At 38.3% G+C, this 14,501-nt stretch overlaps 1 protein-coding gene across 13 annotated transcripts in view; it reads right to left on the bottom strand.

Annotated features, from left to right (window-relative positions):
* LDB2 (LIM domain binding 2) overlaps positions 1–14,501 on the bottom strand; it is a 401,491-nt gene that overhangs the window by 215,057 nt on the left and 171,933 nt on the right. The window lies entirely within an intron of this gene.

The raw sequence follows: 14,501 nt of genomic DNA, 5'->3' as shown, positions 1-14,501 counted from the left end.
TTCTCCAAAAATCAGAGGAGAGCGTCATGATCAACAATTTGAGAATCACTGAGTACTTCCTACCCTAGAGATTCATGACAAACCCTCACATAAGAGCTGTATGAAATATTTGTATCAAATAACCCAGTTTAATTTAGAGAAATCAGTCTTTCCCAATCTTACTTGATCATGGATGGCATTTTTATCTATTGACATTCCATGGAAATAATACTCACAGAATGTTCTTTTGGAAATGCTGCAGCAATAAATGACAAACATGTATCTATTGTTCTGAAAAGAATATCTGTAGACCACTTGTACTATTTTCCCCAGTGACATTTTACAGAGATTAAACTTTCCTGCCCTGTTCTACATATTTCCAGAATCTAAAGTTTATATGTTGTAGCAAATTGGACAAATTGAAACTCAAAATAAATAGGTATAGGCCGGGCGCGGTGGCTCAAGCCTGTAATCCCAGCACTTTGGGAGGCCGAGACGGGCGGATCACGAGGTCAGGAGATCGAGACCATCCTGGCGAACACGGTGAAACCCCGTGTCTATTAAAAAATACAAAAAACTAGCCGGGCGTGGTGGCAGGCACCTGTAGTCCCAGCTGCTCGGGAGGCTGAGGCAGGAGAATGGCGTAAACCCGGGAGGCGGAGCTTGCAGTGAGCTGAGATCCGGCCACTGCACTCCAGCCTGGGCGACAGAGCGAGACTCCGTCTCAAAAAAAAAAAAAAATAAATAAATAAATAAATAAATAAATAGGTATATAAGAAGAAACAACCTGTAACATGAAAAGTTATGACCAAATGCAAAAGAAGAAAAAAAAACCCATTTTCTACTCAGTGGGCAAACTGCTGTTAAACAACTTTTATAAATTGCTTGATTTTCCATATTTTTTCTTCTTGACATAAATATGATTCAAGTGTTTGAATCAATTCTTATGTGGCCACTTTGTTAGCTTCAAGTTGTAGATTACTCCTTCAGTAAAGGCTAAAATAATTTAGCAGAAAACATAATCAACTATAGAGAGTTTTTTTGTGTGTGTTTGTTTTAAAGAAAGTGTGTACATAGAGCCATGATAAGCTCATTAGCTTGACAGAATATATTCATAAGATCAGTATAGTCAGTCAAAATAATTTCATTTTTACTATGTCAGTATCACAGAGAATGACCATCCCTTTGACCCTTATTCTTTGAGAAGGCCTTCTGTAGCATCAAAAAATCACTTGAAAATATTTGTCATGGTCACTTGTTCTTCCCATTCATCCTTTTGAAGATGCTAAAGTGTCCTAGAATCCTACCTTTCTTGCTCCTGGCCCACGGTAATTTCAGCCAAATTTTAGGAAGCAATATGGTTGAAATATGTACCCCAAAGTTCATGTGTTGGAAATTTAAACAATCCCTAATGCAGCAGGTTGAGAGGGTGCAGCTCTTAAACAAGGTAACCCAGGTAATGCATTTATAAGTGTCTGACCCAGAGTACGTGTTCCTAAGTATTGGTTTATATTCCATAATTATGCATTATTTGTTATCATATATTACATGACTTGCCAGTAATTTTAAGTTCAATCTCTCTTTCACTTCTTACAACAACACTATTGGATAGTTATTATTATTATGCTCATTTTACAGATGAGGAAACTGAAATCTAATGACACTAAACAACTTAAAGTGAAAACCAACCAGGTACAGATCCTAGAGATTATTTTAAGTCCAATCAAAAGCTAATTTAAATATTTATCTTCTTGTAATTTATTAAACTTCAACTATTATAATCCCTCTTAAGCCAAGGGAGATTCAATAGCTCATTCATGGTCATATAAAGTCCAAAGTGGAGCCTGATGTGGTGGTTGATCTTATGTGTGAAATGGCTATTTTCTAATGTCTAGTAATTCAATCAAACACTAGTCTAGGTATATGTTGAAAAGTATCTTGTACATGTGATTCAGTTCATAATCAGTTGACTTTAAGAATGATTAGCCTAGATAATAAGAGGTGTGGGGGTTGGTGGGGGCGGGTAGTGTTAAATCAGTTGAAAGGCCTTAAGAGCAGAACTGAAGCTTCCCTGAGGAATAGGAAATTCCACCTGTGGACTGCAGTGTCAGCTTATACCTGAAAGTTCCAGCTCGCTCATCCCCGTTGGCCTGCCAAACAATTTTCAGATTGCCAAGCCAGCCCCCCACAATCACATAAACCAATTCCTTGCAATAATTCTCCTAATATATGTCTCCTACTGGTTTTGTTTCCCTGGTTGAACCTTGACTGATACACCTGAATTCAAACACAAATCTCTGTGTCCAGAGACAGAGGCCAGCTCTGATCTTCTGGCATCATGGCAACTATCAATGTTCAACTCATCAAGGTCAATTGGGTCAACTGACTTTGTCAGCTGCCATTAACTTACTTAGGAAGCTTTAACCATATGAACCATAAATAAGCAATATGAATGTTGGTATATTTATGTAACACTACTTCAACTATTTCTAAGACAGTAATAGTAATATTAATAGTCATTAACATTTACTAAGGAATTACCATGTTGCAGCAAAGGACCAAGATCTTTAAAATCATTATCTGATTTCATGGATAGAATCTATAAAGCAGTAGGATCCTTCTCAATACAAGAAAGATTTTCTAAGCACAAGAGCAGTCTAAAGATAGACTAGGCTGATCCAAGAGATGGAAAGCTCTCCATCTGTCAAGGATATGCAAGCCCAAGTTCAAGTCACTTGACAGGGAAGTAAGAGAAAAAAATTCAGCATTGGATGTTAGCTGAAGTTGACAAACCATAAACTCCCTCATTCCAAAACTATGTCCTCTGGCAATTTACATATTTAGTCTCCATCATATTTTTAAACTGTTGGTAAAACTGTCCTTAAATGACTGAGTAAATGTATGCTTGGACTGTTTGCAAAATTGGAAATAAATCAATGAACCTTATCTTTCCTTTTATAGCCTCCCATGAGGGTGACTGTAAAGATCTATAAACAGGCACACAATACATGCAAGTTAAATCAGAGTCAATTATTAGTTATCCACATTGATAACTGAAGCAAATTGACAAATAATCCAAAATATAAGGGCCAGCATATTTTGTCTCTGGTCCTTAAATTCTGTGTCCCCACCTTCTCCATGATCAGGAAAAGGTAGCTCTTGGCTTAAAAAGTATTCACTTCCTAGATAGAATTCTGGTTCTCCCTTTCACTTTTAATATCTATATTACTTTTTTAGAATTATTAATTAAACTGAGTCCATTAAAATTAGCATCATTTTTTTTTTAACGAAAATTTCCCCTGGACTCGCTAAAATTCAGACCACCCAACAAAAAAACTGAGGGAGAAAATGGCAACCTTATTGCACACAAATGTATCCATAGGACATGAAGCAACAAACCTAAATTGTGAGGTGTCAACAGATGAAAAGTACTTTGCTTCATAAAGGAAACTCACACTGATCTGATCCTAACCACAGAAGAAGCCTCCTTGTCTTGCTTGACACGAAAACTACCCAGTTACTCTCTCGATAGGGTTGAACATAGGCCAATTAGTCTAGATAATCTAAAGCCGAAAGAGAGTACAGTGATGTTTGTGAAATGCTTCCAAGAATTTTAGAGAACTAGAGATAAGGTATGAATCATTCACTTTCTAAGCCACAACCCACAGCTCGGCAAAGAAAAAAAAGTTTCAAATTCATTTTCATTTGGTTTAAATAAAAAATTAAAATACCATAAACGAATTTAAGACAAAATGAAATGTGTCCATGAGAGGCTACTGGATTAGAAAGTAGAACAATCTGGGTTCTAGATTCAGGTCTGTCAATAATTACCTAAGAGATGGTAGGCAAATTATGGAACTTCTCTGGGCCTCAGTGTCCTTATCATAATAGCAGCTACTACTTCATGAAAGCTTTCTTCCATGTATTTTGGTTGTTTTTCTAAAAGCACTTTTGCATTTTACTTCAGAGAATCCTTCCAACAACCTTATAAACTAAGAACCATTAGTAACCCCACTTTACAGATGAGAAAAGTGAGGCACAGAAAGTAGCTTGCCCAGGGGAGGGTCATATTAGTGGGATCAAATGACATTCCAACCCACACTTAACCACCTGCTACACTGCATCTCAGCTGGAAAACATGAGAGACGAACTAGGTGCCATCTCAGGACACCTCTCAGGACCCTTTAGCTCCTTTTTTCTGGGATTCTACAATATAGCAAAATATCTGTTAAGCAGATATTTTTAAAGGGCTAGCCTCAGAAGGAAATTCCATTTGAATACATATTCATCCTTTAAGATGTGTATCAACTGTCATCTCCTTTGTGCCCTAGGCAAAGATGCCATCATATCCTAAGTGAGGTGAGTATGACTTCAATTCTTCTGTCAGCACTCATCATACAATCTTTATCCTGTCTTTCTTATCTACTTGATTGCCAACTTTCCTACATCAAGACCATAATTTGTTCATCTCTGTGTGACCCAAGAAGCTGTAACATGACAGGTAATCAATAAATACTGTATTTGTTTATAAGAGGACAGAAAACTCAAGGTCCTGAGGGTAGGCCCTGTTTGGCATGATGAGAAACAGCAAGAAGGCCTGGACAGTCCTCACCTTATGATGGTTCCACTTATGATTTTTTGACATTACAATGGTGTGAAAGCAATATATATTTAGCATGCTCCTCAATATATGACAGGGTTATATACAGATAAACCCTCATAAGTTGAAAATATTATAAATTGAAAATGTATTTTTGGCTTACAATATATTCAACTTATGATGGGTTTTCCGGATGTAACTCCACAGTTAGTTAAGGAGCATCTGTACTGTGTTTAATATAGCATGTAAGCTGCACAGAAGGTAAGACACTTCCTGATTATGACAAAGTTTTTGAGAAAGAATGTTTAAGAATAAGGTATTAGGGGCCAGGCTTGGTGGCTCACGCCTGTAATCCCAGCACTTTGGGAGGCCGAGATGGGTGGATCACGAGGTCAGGAGATCGAGACCATCCTGGCTAACCTGGTGAAACCCCGTCTCTAATAAAAATACAAAAAAAGAATTAGCCAGGCGTGGTGGCGGGCGCCTGTAGTCCCAGCTACATGGGAGGCTGAGGCAGGAGAATGGTGTAAACCCGGGAGGCGGAGCTTGCAGTGAGCGGAGATTGCACCACTGCACTCCAGCCTGGGCGACAGAGCGAGACTCCATCTCAAAAATAAATAAATAAAATAAAATAAAATAAAATAAAAATAAAAAAATAAAATAAAATAAAAAAGAATAAGGTATTAGGATAACCTAGTTCCCTGTCTTTGGTTTTTGTTGCTATAACAGAATACCACAGACTGGGTAATTAATAAAGAACAGACTTTTATTCAGCTCACAATTCTGGAGGGTGGGAAGTCCAAGGACGTGGTGCCGGCGCCTGGTGAGAGTCATCCCATGGCGGAAGATGGAAGTGCAAGAGGGACAGGAGGGCAAGTGTGAGAGAGCTCGCTTTTAGAACAACGCTACTCCCAGGATAACAGACCCATTCTCATGATAACAGCATTCATCCATTGGTGAGGGTACAGCCCCTGTGACCTAATTAACTCTTAAAGATCTCACCCTCTCAACATGGCTACACTGAGGATTAAATTTCCAACACATGAACACTGGGGAACATATTTAAACCATATCACTTCCTTGGCCCTGCCACCCATGAACTCACCCCATCTTATACCTCCAAACTGTCTTCTCTTGATTTTAACCTTATTATCTCCTGCCACAGTCCCCTGGAGCCACGCAGGCCTTCTGGATGTTTCTTGTCATGCCAAGAAGACCCCACTTTCAGAAACCCGAGATTTTTGCCCTCTTGCCTGAAATGTCCTTCAGATTCACATGACTCATTTTCACACTTGCTTTAGATCCCTGCTAAAATCCCTGTGAATGAGACAGCCCTTCACTGACCACCTACAGTAAGAATCAACACACTCCACTCACAGATTCCTCCTCCTGCTGCCACCTCTTCTTGTCAATGACACTTGCTACCACCTGGAATAGGACAACTATGTTTCAATAGAGCCAATTTCTCATCCATTCAAACAACAGTGCCATGAAGTTAGAATCTTTCATCAATTCATCTCCTGCCATCTCCTCAATGCCTAGAACAGTGCCTAGCACAGTGCAGCCAATCAAACACTGTGTAGGCAAATGAATGAATAAAGGAAAAAACTTCTTGTCATACAAATATAGAAAGTGCTTTTTAAGGGGTTTGTTAGGACAACAATAAATTTAAATGTGAAGCATTAGTTTAACAACCCAAAGTTCATCTCTGGTCAGCTTTCTGTCCCAAGGTCTGTTATATTTCTGAAGAAACTACCAACAGAATGTGAAGTTCATGTCTTGCTGTCATATTTGGGTATCTGTGTTCTATTACTAAGAAGGAGAATGGGTAACAGGAGTGTGTTGGATGCAGGAAGATTTGTGGGCACCTGGATACAGGGAAAATCACCTTAGTGTAGCAACTAGATAGTTGTGTTATTAAACATCTGCCTCTCTCTGCACTTCTCAAAGTCATAAATCCCGTCTCATTCACCTGTGCCTCCAGGGCTAGGCAGAAACATGCTTGTTGAGTGAATGAAGCCAGTTCTAATCTCAGGCTTCTCTCTAGCCCCAGTTCAAGTTGCCCTTAACTGGGCCATGGTAAATCTATAGTATCAAGTTCAGATACCCTGTGAGATTCTCCTTCTAGAACCATATTCACAGTCTGTACCTTCTAAGGCATGTCAATACTTTTCAGGTACCCTCATCTCATTGATTAGCAAGCCCAAATTACAATGAGAAGATACTGTGTCCAAATCTGAATCCAAACCCTATGCAAACTTTGGCATTTACTCAAGACTCAATAAATGTTAAATAAATGAATAATTAAACAATTCAGAGAGAAGTTTTCCCAAGAGGAGGATAAGTGCTTAGGAGGTACTCCCCAGTGCACATACACATTATTCTAGTCATTTAGTTAACTGATAGGTATTAGAATTTTTATTTTAAAAGCATAGGAAGGTTAAGTCCAGAAATATAAAATGATTTGCAGATGGAGATACCTTGTCATTGGTGGAAACAGGAAAAGTCTGAGATCTATTTACTCTGTGTCAGAAACTAGTAACTTCAGTTTTAATAAGGATTTATCCACTTCTCTCTTTTGCAACTGCTTGTCCATGTATAGAAGAAGCAGAACAGTTCCCTTGGATAAATATATTAAAGCTAGCCCCACCTATTCACTGACACGAACCTGAGGTATTAATCATGCTAATCCATTAGTATATAAAATATCTAAATAGCTGTCTACCTCTTGTATGTGTATGCATACAAAAGTTCACACACACACACACATATATTAATATATATATAATCGATATATTATCTGTATTTATATGAATATTATTCATACATATAAATATATTGTTTATACATATATAAAAATATATTTATATATTATTTATATATATAAATATATACATATAAATATATTTTTATATATCCAAATTTTTTATATATATATATATATAATTGGAGCGAGAGAGAGAGAGAGAGAGAGAGAGAGAGATTGAATATGTCAACAGACAATGGCCAGACCATACATAAATGTAGAACTCTGACCTACAGCATGCATCTACCTGTCCAGGAAACCAACCCCTTATCTGCAATAAACAACCCAAGAAGGCAATCTGCCATAAATCAGACTTGCAGGAAGCCAGATCCCGCTATCTCTAGTAACAATCCAGGAAGCTAAACAATAGCTTCTGTAACAATCAGCCCAAATTGGCCAGGCTTTAATTAATAACTGACAGCTTCCCCAATTTTTGTCCCCAGTTTCTACTTAGAACCGACCAGAGAATGCCAAATATGTACCACTAAGCAATCATATTGCAGGCCTGCTCCTAATTAGCTCCTCTAAAGAGTCCCCAGATCAAAGACCTCTCTCAGGGACACATCTGAAGCCTTCCCTTTTTCCCACTATGAAGTTTTCCTACTCCTCTGCCTGCCTTTGAGTGTCTACCAAAAGCAAGTGACAGTGGCTGACTCCCTTGCTACAGCAAGCTCTAAATAAATAGCCATTGCTTGTTCTCATTTGGTTGGTCCTCATTTATGTGTGTGTGTATATATTATGTATATATATTATATGTATATATAATGGGTATATATACATTATGTGTATATATACATTATGTGTATATATCATATATTTATATATTAGTACATAAAATATCCATTATATACTTATATATAATTTTTATGTGCACATAAACACTGAATTGTTTAATGTTTTCTTTAAATATACATTTCATAAAAAAATTTTCTTTTAACATTAATTATAATACTTTTATCTTAAACAGAAAAATAGTAATTTCCTAATAAGCACTAAAGTAAGTACCTATTAAATCTATTTACTGAATTGCCACCTAAAAACATGTCACGTGCTATTAATAATGCATGTAGCTTAGTTGAGGCAAACGCTGAGTTTACAGTAGAAACCTGTTCCTGAATTCAGTTTTATCCCCTCACCTGCTGTGTGGCATAAGACAAATGATCTAACATTTCTGAGTCTTAGGTTCTTACCTCTGAATACCAATGATAAATCCAAACTTGTAGAATTACAGCGAAGATGAAATTCAATGGTATTTATGCATGCACCAGACCCAGGCAGGTGCTCGGTCCTCAATAAATACATTTATATTTTAATACATGCAAAATAACAGGAGGCAAGGAATATGAGAAGAAAACTGTAGCATCAGAATCAGGTTCCTTGAATTTGTTCAAATCCAAATGAGTATCTGGAGTTCACCATTGGCCAACTATACAACAGCCAGAAAACGTTCATGTGCATTAAGTAAAATGCTGACAATGAAAAGCTGTTTAAGCCACCTTAGCCGAATCACAATATATTATTTATAAGGAAGACTTTAAAGGGGAGGGAGTACAAGCCTGTGGCCATTTCCAATCAAACAGAATCATTACCAATAACATGTTTTCAATGACTGCATAGGGGGTCTTTGAACGTTGGTTAGAATTAAAGCTGAGAAAGAGAAAAATATTCAGCAGATGACAAAACAGTCCCAAATCTATTTTCACACATTTTCCAGAAAAGACTGGGTCTCTTTCAAAAGCTTTAAATAGACACTAACAGTAAGAAATCTGGAACGCAAAAATTACATATGTAAGTTATATGTGTATGTGTGTGTATAATTATTTCTTAACAATGTTCGCATTAACGTGGGTCAGGTTGCTTTAGAAAAACGGTATAATTAAGGTGGCTTGATGGTAAGTTAGTTCCAAAATAACTGCACAGATTAAGAAATTGATGAAATGCATTTAAAAGATGGGTGATCAGTTTCCTCAGGATGGCTTAGAAGTAGAACTAGTAAGTTCGGTAGAGGCTGCCAGGGGCACGGATACCTGATTCATCAACTCAAAGAGTATGCAAAATCTCAGGACATTAGAAGATGGATCAGAAAGTGTAGCGTTCTCAGGTTTTTCTCCTAGGAGAAGAGCAGGGGAGGTTCTCTTCTGCAGAAAGGAAGAAACAACCTCAGCAATTTCCAAACGAAAAGGCTGGCATCCCAGGGATGATAAAAAACAGAGGTTGTGTGTCTGTCGAGCCCACATGCAGGTCCAGGTGCACTCTGCACCCTGCTCCAGGAACTGGGAAGACTCAGGCATGGGGAATGCAGTTGAAATGCATCTCTGAACCCCTTTTTGAGGTATTTCTTACCTGGCTTTTCCCCTCCTGTCTACTGAGTGATTCCTCAAGCACAAGAGATGACATTTTGCTTTTGCAGGCAGGTACTTTATAGCTACTTCTGAAATATTTGTTTTGCCCTATGAATAGCCACTGTTTATTTTCTTTTATCTCCCAAAAGCTAATTTTTATCTAGCATCCCACTCTCTCTGTCCTACCATTAAAACCTCTAATTTCCAAAGTTTGATTAAGTCTTCATTTTTCATTTCTTTGTTTTGCTTTTTTAAGATGGAGGCAAGTTCTCTTCAGTTAAATGAATTGACATATAATAATGAAATGTTAGTGTGGGAAGGAGCACGGGTCATTATCTAGCCCACGTGTTATAGATAAACTGAAGGAAGCTCAGGAAGGTTTACAGTCTAACCATTCTCAAGGCCCCATAGGAGCAGCCATTTAAAAATGGAGCCAAGGTTTTCCCACTCATCTTACTACAACTTGCTGGAGATCTGAACAAAGATTTACCGTGGGGGAACTGAATGCTGGAGGAATTTCTGGAAGTTGCATTTGTTACTTAATTTTGCATATAAAAATGAGGATGCTTAATGAAAAAGTAAGGAGGTAGCACAGGACAGGATGTGGAAAGAAGGGTAAGAAGCACGGTATCAGATAGAAAAAGAAGGGATAAACAATAAAATTTACTTGAAAAGAAAAACTGTAGAAAAGCTTGGGGTGGGAAGAGTAAATCCTTCATGCAACAAGAAGATCTCTCAAACGAGGAGCTGTCCCTCAAGAGACTCAAAGATGTCAGCTTGCCCAGAAACTGTGCATTTTAATGTGTCAGAGTAAAGTGACAGAAACAGAAATAGAGAGATGAAATAGCTAGATTAGCTAGCTAGATGGATGAATAGATAATGAAGCAGTACTGTATAGTATCAAGTATCAGGCAAAGAATTAACTGCAAAAATTTTTAAAGTACTTCAAACCTAAGGAGGCAAGAAGGATTTTTTTTTTGCTTATATAAACATATTAATTACAGAAATAGTGATTGTATTTACAATTTAAGCTCCATTATCACATGGCACAGTAACTCACACAATAACTCACACAATGCATCTATTCTTTATATTGGTGTAATTTGTAGCTGACTGCAACATGAAAATACTCTGGTACATCAGGCTTGATAGATTACCTAGAGCATCCTCTTTTTGAGGGCAGGATCAAACCACGTATATCTTTGTATCCTTCAAGGAGCACAGCAACGGCCTTCTGTGAGATGATGGCACAATAAATGTTGGTTAAAAGGCTAAATAACAGACAGTAATAATCTCACTAAAAATAAAATAGAGAAGTAAAAGGTTCTAAAATGAGGCCCCACAAGACTTTTTGCCCAGGCAGCTTGCATGCAAATAAAGTGCTAAACCCTGTCAAGAAATTAAAGCCACATTTACAAATCAAATGAGATCCCTTTTTTATTGGAAGGACTTGGGTATAGATCTATGGTCTGCTAATGCATGAAAGACGGTTCATGTCATTACCAGCCAGATCCTGAAAATATGGATGACAAGCTCCTGAATTACACAGAAAAAGGCGAATCTTTGCCTCGCAGAAAACTTGAGTGCTTCCCTTTTTCTTAATTGTATTGCAAATTATTTCAGACTTCAAAACAAACTTCATCATTTTTCACATTAAAAACAAAAACACAAACCCTCCAGCCCTTTCTCCTCATGCTGTGAATGAAGCTTGTCATTTTAAAAAAGCCTTTATAAGCTCAGCCTTTATTCATCCTATTATTTATCATAAGGCTACACTATTTAAGGGTAACGCACATTTGCTTACAGAGGATCGGCCACGGTAACAGCTGGGCCACGTGAAATTCAGTCGGAAATTCACATTTAAAACTTAGATTTTTCTCTTTGAATGGCAACTGAAAAGAAAAAAAAGTACAAAACACACCAGCTCAGCCAGAGAGCAGAAGAGGGAGGAGGGGAATTAACAAATCTTTGAAAAATAAAGCTGCATAATCTGCTATATTTCAGGCCGCTTTTATCCTCCAAATCCCCCATCTTTGTTTAAGCTACAAACAGACTCTATAAAAATCAGCTCACTGGCCTCCTCCTATTATACACCTCCCTGCACAAATCAAATGAAGCCTTGGCTGAAAAGCTGATAAAGAAAAAAATACACCGACACATGAGCAAGCTGATGTATTTTAAAAGTGGTTATCATTTCTGATCCTTTCCTTTCTCTCCAGGGAATAGATCATCTTTCTAAGGAGCACCAAAACTCTGGCACTGAGCACACCTCGCCCCTTGCATTTGTTTTTATTAGGGATTTTCTAAAATAAGGAAGGCGTGAAGTGTTCCATCATTAGCACTGTTTCTAACACCTAGGGTGTGAGTTGTTGTCATGTAACTGTTTAATATTAGGGCATAACCAAGACCCCCTCCTATTATTTGCTCTCACCATACAGTTTTTCCCTGGGAAACACATTTTTCTCATGCTAAAAACAACACTGGCTCTGCATTATCCAGATACTTCAGGTCTGTTCTGTTCTATTCTGTTTTCATTTCTGTTGTTTGTAATAAATTCTAGATTCTGGCCTGCAATGTCCAAAAGCAATACATCCTTCTTAGCCTTTTTGTCTTAGCTTCTCGTGATTTCTGGCATAAGAGGGGGATCTTGAGATTCCCAGAGTCCCTCCCTTTTGTAGCTCTGTTCAGCCAGCTGCCAGCCCAAATATGAGTGTGCCTTTTACACAATCCTACAGCACCAGGAATCTTGCTTCACAGTCATTATCATAGTTACGACTTTATATTGTCTGGTCTTTGATTAATGCCTGTCTCACCTGTACATTGTAAATTCCACAGGGCAGATTTTGCTCTTAATCTCTGAATCTTCCATGTCCAGCTCAGTGAGTTAATTAAGCATGATAAAGACTCAAAAACTATATTGCTTACCAGATTACAGATGTTTAAAAAATAATATTACCTAAAATTTGCAGAGTATATGCTACAAACCAAGCACTTCACATACATTATCCCATTTATTCCTCCCCCAATCTCTACAAGGTGGCAGCTAGTGTCTCCATTCTATTTTACACATGAGAAATGGAGGCTTAGAGAGCTAAAGTCATTTGTCCAGTTAGAAAAGCATGGGATGGAATCAGGTCATAAACTCACAAACTTGTGCTGACTTTGGAGCACAAAGGCTGGCCCAATAGTCTCATCTTCTCTCATAGCTGCTTCCCACACTGGGCCAAGAACATCAGAATAAGACCCATTCATTGTCATGATACCTGGTGCCATTCACCAAGCTCCTACACCCTACTTCTGAGACATTCTGCCTAACACATACAACAATCTGTTCCATTAAATATTATTATTATCCCCTTTGACTGTCAAGAATATTGCTACTTAGAGTTCAAGTTACTTCCCCCAGGCATTATGGCAAGGAAAAAACAGAGTTAGGACAAAGCTTTCCCACACTTTCCTCAAGGGACTTACCACTGGAGACAGAAAAAGCAGGAAGAAAACAAATAAACGAACTGCTCTTGACCACCAAAAAGAATCAGACCTAGGGGAAGGACGTCCATAGGAGAAAGAAGGTGTCGACGAAAATGGTGTGCTGGCTGCAGAGGTAGGACTCAGGGAGGTAGCTGTTAGAACTGGAATGGACCGGAAGGAAATGGGCTGGACTGGACTGGACTGGAATGAAATGGATTAGATTGTATTGAAATTAAAACACACGGCCAACTTCCCACTTTGTACAAACTTATTCCGACATATGGCTTCACTTGTGGCTATGAACGGAATTGTGTCCTTCAAAATTCATATGTTGAAGCCCTAACCCCTGATGTGACAGTATTCGGAAACGGGGCCTTTGGGATGTTAGAAGAGGCCACGTGATGTTAGACGAGACCTGCCTGATGGATCAGTACCCTTAAAGGGACCCAGACAGCATGCACGTGTGTGTGTGCTCCCTTGTGTTCTCCCTCTCTCTCTCCCCACACACGCACAAAGGCACAAAAAAGTCAAGTGAGCACGCCAAGATGGAAGTCAGAAAGAGAGCCCTCAACAGGAACTGAATTAATCAGAACTTTGATCTTGACTTTCCAGGCTTCAACACTGTGAGAAAATAAATGTCTATGGTTTAAGCCACCTAGTATATGAAATTTTATTACGGTGGCCCAAGCTGACTGAGACACTTGTACTTTCCTGAAAGGTCATAGAGGCCTCCTCAGCCTGCTTTAGTCTCCACATCCCTTGGTCTGGCCAAGGCTGTCTTCAGCCAGCAACATTTGGTGAGAATTTTTTCGCTTATCTTTATTTATCTTTATTTTTTATCTTTATTTATCTATATTTATCTTTATTTATCTTTTTTTTTTTTTCGCTTTTCAAGCAGTAACTACAAAAAAGCAAACCAATATAAATCCAAAGATATCTGAGGCAAATCCACCACCTTTGAAAAAACCCATCCAGTTCCTCGCCAGTTGTGGGTGAAATTCTAAGAATGTCCCAACAGGAATTCAGAGGCCTTGCCTTGAAAAGTAGACCCTTTCCTTCAAAGCAGCTTTGTGTAAACAATTTAACCTATCAATCTCAAGTTGCTTAGATTCTAATCTGTTTTATTATGGATTTCAACCTGCTGCACAGAGAAAAGAACAGTCCCCCTCCCTAATGAACTGTTGTTTCAAGACACCCGGCTTTATGATTTTCACACCCCACCCTCAGCCTTGCCTTTTCAAAGGGGCTTGGGACTTGGTTGGAGCCTTCTTTTATAAATGCAAATACAATTATTAGTTATGCA

The sequence above is a fragment of the Papio anubis genome, chromosome 3 (assembly GCF_008728515.1).
Source record: "Papio anubis isolate 15944 chromosome 3, Panubis1.0, whole genome shotgun sequence".
Taxonomy (NCBI): Eukaryota; Metazoa; Chordata; class Mammalia; order Primates; family Cercopithecidae; genus Papio; species Papio anubis.
This window is presented reverse-complemented; position numbering and strand designations above follow the sequence as displayed.